Source organism: Triticum urartu, chromosome 4A, assembly GCF_056163025.1.
Source record: "Triticum urartu cultivar PI428250 chromosome 4A, HENAU_Tu73, whole genome shotgun sequence".
In the NCBI taxonomy this organism is placed as follows: domain Eukaryota; kingdom Viridiplantae; phylum Streptophyta; class Magnoliopsida; order Poales; family Poaceae; genus Triticum; species Triticum urartu.
Genome location: NC_141876.1, coordinates 615,542,327 through 615,548,274, shown reverse-complemented (window position 1 = coordinate 615,548,274; position 5,948 = coordinate 615,542,327). Strand labels below are relative to the sequence as shown.

The 5,948-nt window shown below is 54.3% G+C and overlaps 1 pseudogene; it reads left to right on the top strand.

Moving 5' to 3' along the window:
* The first annotated feature begins 4,111 nt into the window (after positions 1-4,111).
* Positions 4,112-5,381, top strand: LOC147977389 (uncharacterized; annotated as a pseudogene).
* The last annotated feature ends 567 nt before the right edge of the window (positions 5,382-5,948 follow it).

The window sequence follows — 5,948 nt, the reverse complement described above, 5'->3', positions numbered from 1 at the left end:
TTGTCTCAAGGTGGAGCTTGTTATGTTATGCTCCAAAATCAAGTATAAAGAGGGAGGCTAACTTCTGACGAGCGAGCGGAGCGAGGCCCGTGGCCGATAGGCTTGAGACGAGTCGAATGGATCAGTATTGACCTAAGTCACCTGTGTTATATACCTCTTGTAAGCCCGCATGGGATAAGTTGATCAGTTGTAAATCCTCGGCGTTTGTAACCTCTCCGATATAGTGAAATTTGGCTGGCTGGCGCCCGTGGTTTTTCCCCTTCGTGTTGGAGGGATTTTCCACATTAAAATCTCGTGTCCCTGCTTGTTCTTCGTTCTTCGTCGAGTTGATTTGCTTGTCCTATCTCTAACAATAATAATATAGAAATTTCTCATCATGCAAATAAGATGTGAAACACTAACTAAGTTGCACTTGATTGTAAATATGTTCTTAATCGTTGTGGCTCGATATTAGGTGATCGAAGCAAGATCTACTCTCCCATTTGTATCGATAAATCCAGTCACTATTTGGTGGACGGCTAACGATGTTGTCCACGGCAACAATAAAAACCACACGCTTTGTCAGATAAATTGTTCCGATTTTGCTGTTGGGGTGCATGATGTGCTGTTAATCATCTGCCCGAAAGTAATCTAAGAGCTAATTAAGTTCGGTCAGATAGCAAGGCACCATAGATTAATTTTGGTAGCTTTATTAATTCCTCGTCAAAGATTCTGTTCCGTACCGTTCCTAGTAGCTAGTGGGATTGATCAGCTCAATAATGCAACAAACGTGGCTAGTAGTGCTCTACGCAATCGAAGCACTTGCATACACAGTTACCTTTTGCTTTAGAGGGACAGAGACGATTAAGGGGCATATCAACATGGACGGATGGCACAAAGTCACCTATATGTATGTGTGGCTAGATGCTGTTGTTCGAGAGGGAGAGGCAATCCAACATGATTCCATCGCATCAACAACTAGTATATTCCATATTGTCGATCCAGGAAAGCCAAAACGAATAATAAGTATCATCCATATATAATAGCACCTCCAACAGTATCTCCATTTATCTTTAAAAACCAAGAGTTGGATTTGAAATAGATCGAGAGAAGACCGATCTAGGCGAGACGGCCGCCATGCGCATATAGACCAAGGGCCTATAGTCACGCAAGGCGGAAAGTGCAGGCACAAAAAAAGTAGGAACCTCCCTTTCTTCTGCATAAAAATTGACTTATGTGAAAATTGACTTCAGACAACTTACAATTGGTTCACACGAATTAGGGATGGCAATGGATAGGGTATGTGCGGGTACAACCTCTTTCTACCCAAACCCATACCCATAGAAACTTTCTATACCCACCCACTTCAATACCCATGGGTATAAACTAACACCCATGCCCATACCCATCGGGTATCCTATATCCAATGGGTATCCATTGGGTACAATATATAGCATTCAAATTTTTAAGAGTTAGAGAAATGAGTTCAAAATACAAGTGATCATGGTAGATTAGTATAGCACGAATGTGGCCTCCTCCAGTGGGTGGCCTCTTGGCGGCATCAGGGGAGTATGAGCAACGGTTAGTGGAAGACCGACGGAGTGGAAGGCGGTGGTGGGAATTGGGGATCGCTGGATCGAGAGTTCGACAAGAGTCTGGTAGCGAAGAGTCGATATTTCATCTTTTTGTGGAGTCACATAGGACATAGGAGGAGTGGCGAGCAGGTGATTATGATCTATGACTTATTGGAGGAATACGAGATTTAGGGTTGGACCATATGAGTTGAATGTTAAGTTCACATGTTATAGGAGTTATTTTTTTTCTGGGTATCCATTGGGTTACCCATGAGCACAATTTCTTACCCATGCCCTGCCCATATATTTTGCGGGTATGGGTACCCATTACCCGTGGGTACAAAATCTCTCTAAGTCTTGCCCATACCCATTGTTTTCGGGTAGGGTACCCACGGGTACCCATACCCATGGGCAAAACTTCCATCCCTAACATGAATATATTCATTCAAGTGAATCTGAATATTAACGCGTCATCAAAAGATACTAACTCCGTGGAAAATATAGATGCCACGCCTGTGGAAAGTTTAGGGAAACGTCATACCCTACCGAGGGCGACGGGTTCATGTTTATATAGCTAGCGCTTATCTCTAGTACATGCGTACATGTTGTTCAGATTACAGACTTGGGATACAAGTCATAGAGAAGAATATATTCGGTTACAAGAGATAGAACTAACTTAAACAACCAATGTATATCTCTACATCTCTACGAGTCCAACCTGGCTAAACCTGACGCATGTAGCATGTTTAACACTCCCCCTTAATCACAACTTACATAAGTTGAGATTACGCTTGAATTCTTCAAAGCTTTTTGTAGGCAACGGCTTTGTAAATCCATCAGCAACTTGATCTCTAGAGTGGATGAACCGAATCACCAGTTGCTTGCTAGCAACTCTTTCTCTGACAAAATGGAAGTCTATTTCAATGTGCTTCGTTCTGGCATGAAAAACTGGGTTAGCTGATAAGTATGTAGCACCAAGGTTGTCACACCATAAGCATGGAGCTAGAATCCGTTTAATGCCAAGTTCCCTTAGCAAAGACTAAACCCAGATAATTTCTGCTGTAGCATTTGCAAGAGCTTTGTATTCTGCCTCTGTACTTGTCGTGGTGGGTGCACGGCAGATGCCAAGGGATGGCTAAAGAGAGGAGGAGGCTCGAGGGCGCTGGTGGACTCCAGAGGCGGGGTTGGCATGAGCGGGCACGGGACGCCGGACATACCCAGGTTCGGGGCTCTCCGGAGAGATAATACCCCTAGTCCTGCCGAGTGTAGTTGGATGATCGATAGTACAATGTTGCTCCTGGAGCTGTATGGAGGAGGAAGGAAGCTGGCCAAGGCTTGGGCTGCTCCTTCTCTCCGGTGTTGCTGTTTTGTGGCTAGTCCTATGCTTACTTGCTCTTCTCTCGTATGTGTTTTCTGTTTGCCCTCTCGCCTGTCCCCTCATGATCATGGGGTCCCGGGGGGTTTTATAGTCCACCCCCCGGGGGTACAATGGTAATGTTACAAGTCGGTGGGTCCGTATTGTCGGTGTCCGGGAACCCGTGCTGGGTCCCGCTGAGGGCTTGTGGTTCGCCGGGTTCCCCTAGGTGCGGGCCCCGCATGCCTAGGGGGACTGTGCGCCGTCTTGTCGATCGTCAGGGTGTGGCCGAGTCGAGTCGCGTACAGTGCTCTCCGTCAGGTGGCCGCTTGCTGTCGTCAGCGGTGAAGGCGGGGGCACTGTAGCCACGCCGGCCCTGGTCAGCGGGTAGGTGAGGGGCACTGTTGCCACGTTCCTGCTGACCAGAGGCATGGGCGGGGCACTATTGCCTCTGTCATTATTGAATGAAGTCTCGTCCCCATCATACGACCTGGATGGGACGGGAGTTGACCCACGGCTGGATTGCGTAGCACGCCACGGGTGGTGCTGGCTTGTCGAGGAGGCTTTGGCCGTGCCGGGTTCGGCTGTCTTGCGCTAGTTTTTGGGGCCGAGTCGACGTGTCTTGCCGGGTCGGCTAGTCTGGCCGGCTTGCGGGGCTTGGCCGGGTCGAGCGACCCGGCCAAGCGCGTGCCGGTATTGAGGGGCGGTGCCAACCCCGTTGTATTTTGAAGAGGATCCGGGTTCCGTTGCCTGCCCGGGGTCCATCCCCCCGGCAGTAGTCCCCGAAGCTGCGAAGGTCCGTCGTCTTCAGATGAGTGGGCCTTCGCAGTTTCCCCCTTAAGCAAGGTGGATTCTGTGAGCGCTAGGTCCGCCAACACCCACTGTATGCCTGTTTTCTCGGAAACCAGATCGTGGCACCTCGGCCGAGGCGGGAACCGAGAAGTCTGGCGAATCTTGAGGCGATCCCTCGGGCTTTGCATAGGCGCCACATGGTGCCCGGAAGTCGGAGGGGCCGTACAGGCCACGCGCGTGACGGGACTGGACGACGGGCTGGGGCCCGCCGCCGCGCGCCCTCAGCCCAAGCGCGCGGATTTATTGCGGCGTTCGGGGGCCGGTTGCTCTTCCCCGGGCAGTTACTGCGTGTGTACGTGCGCACTTATTGTGGGGTAGTGGAACGGGCGCGTGCAGACGATCCCACTTCCCCATGTTCAAGCCGAGGGTTATAAATCGGGGGGCAGGGGGCAGTGGACATTATTCTCGCTCGCGCCCTCCTGTCCCTTTGCTCTCGCTCCGCTCTTTGCAACTGACGCACTACGGCGCCCGCTGCTCCGAGCAGAACTCCTTTGCCGTCTATCTTCCTTCTTCTTCCTTTGATCTGCCATCGGGCTCCTGGATGGGTTCGAATGTCACCTCCGAGGACATCACCCAACTCCGGGCGATGCGACGCCTGCCGCGTGAGACGGACATTGGCGTCCGCCTGCCACGCGGCGAGCAGAGGCCTCGGCTCGAGGGGCAGGAGCACGTGGTCTTCCTCACGCACTTCGAGCGTGGGTTCGGGCTGCCAGCGAGCGCCTTCTTCCGCGTGTTCCTGGAGTTCTTCGGGCTCCAGCCGCATCATCTTGGCGGCGGCTCCATCGTCCAGCTCTCCGGCTTCGTCACCCTTTGCGAGGGGTACCTGGGGATCGAGCCTACGATCGACCTCTGGGCGTGCTTCTTCTCCTTGAAGCAGCAGGGCCCGTTGGCCGAGGAGTTCGCCGATTGCGGCGCCGCCGTCATCTCGGAGCGGTCGGGGGCGGATTTCCCCAAGATCCAGCAGGAGGATTCTGCCAAGAAGTGGTAGAACTCCTTCTTCTACGTTCGCAGCCTCGGTGCGGATCGCATCAACCTTCCGGCCTTCGCCATCGCACTACCGCGGGCGAAGACGAACTGGGGCTACTCGCCCAGGCGCCCGTCGCAGGAGATCGTCAATCTCTGCGAGCGGGTGACGATGATGAGGAAGGCAGGAGGGGCTCACTGGCACCGACCTCCTCGCCGCGTTCATCAGGTGCCGGGTCCTTCCACTTCAGGGGCGCTCCTTCCTCATCGACGAAATGGTCGGCCTTCAAGACCCCAACCGCATGGGGTCGACGCGGCTGTCCGTGGAGCAGATCGTGCGCGGCGTGAATGACATCTCCAAGGCCAACCTTGGGGAGGACTGGCAGTTCGGCAAGGCGCCGTACAGCCAGTCGAATCTGGCGCCGCAGGTGAGTGTCTGGTCTTCTTACTTTGCCGCCACACACCTTCTTATCCGTCCTGACGCGACGCGGGGGGTACTTCTGAACGCGATTCGGCAACCTTACGCCCGGGCCCCGTTGCAGGTGACGACGGTGGCGCCAGAGGAGCCCGTGGCTCATGGCGGGGAGGAGGAGGCCGAGTCCAACGCCGGCGCTGGGCGTCGCGGGGGTAAGTCTCGTGTTTTTCTTCATGTGTCTTGAATTGCTGACCGCGGCATGGAACGGTCGGTGCCGACGCCAGTTTGTCGGTGTAGTGGTGTTGCGCGAGGGAGGCAGCGATGCGGGCGGAGCCGAGCCGCCCGCATGGGAAAGACAGTGTCGCGCTGTGACCCCGGGCCCCGAAGCGCTCGGTGGACCCGGCCGGGTCTGGGAGGCCGACCAAGAGGAAGCGCGGCGGTGGGGACGGGAGGCCAACCCCGGTCCCGGTCTTGGCGGGGTAAGCTTCATCTCTCGTTTGCGCTCAGATTTTTTTCTTGAGCTAGTCTTGTTTCTTTTCTGCCCATTCTGTCTTCTTCTTCAGGTTGCCAATCGCGCTGGCGAAGGTGGCGGCGGAAGCCGCGACCGCCAAAGGGGCCGCGTTCCGCAGGAGCCCGTCCGACCTTGCCGACCAGGCCGAGGTGGAGGGACGGGCCGACTCAGACCTCGGCCTGGATCCGAATGACGCCGAAGCCTTGGCCTGGAAGAACATGAACCGGGCTGCGGCGGAGCTGGAGGCGGCGTCAGTCCGTGCTTGGACCAACGCGACGTCGGCATGGGCACGGAGCTGGC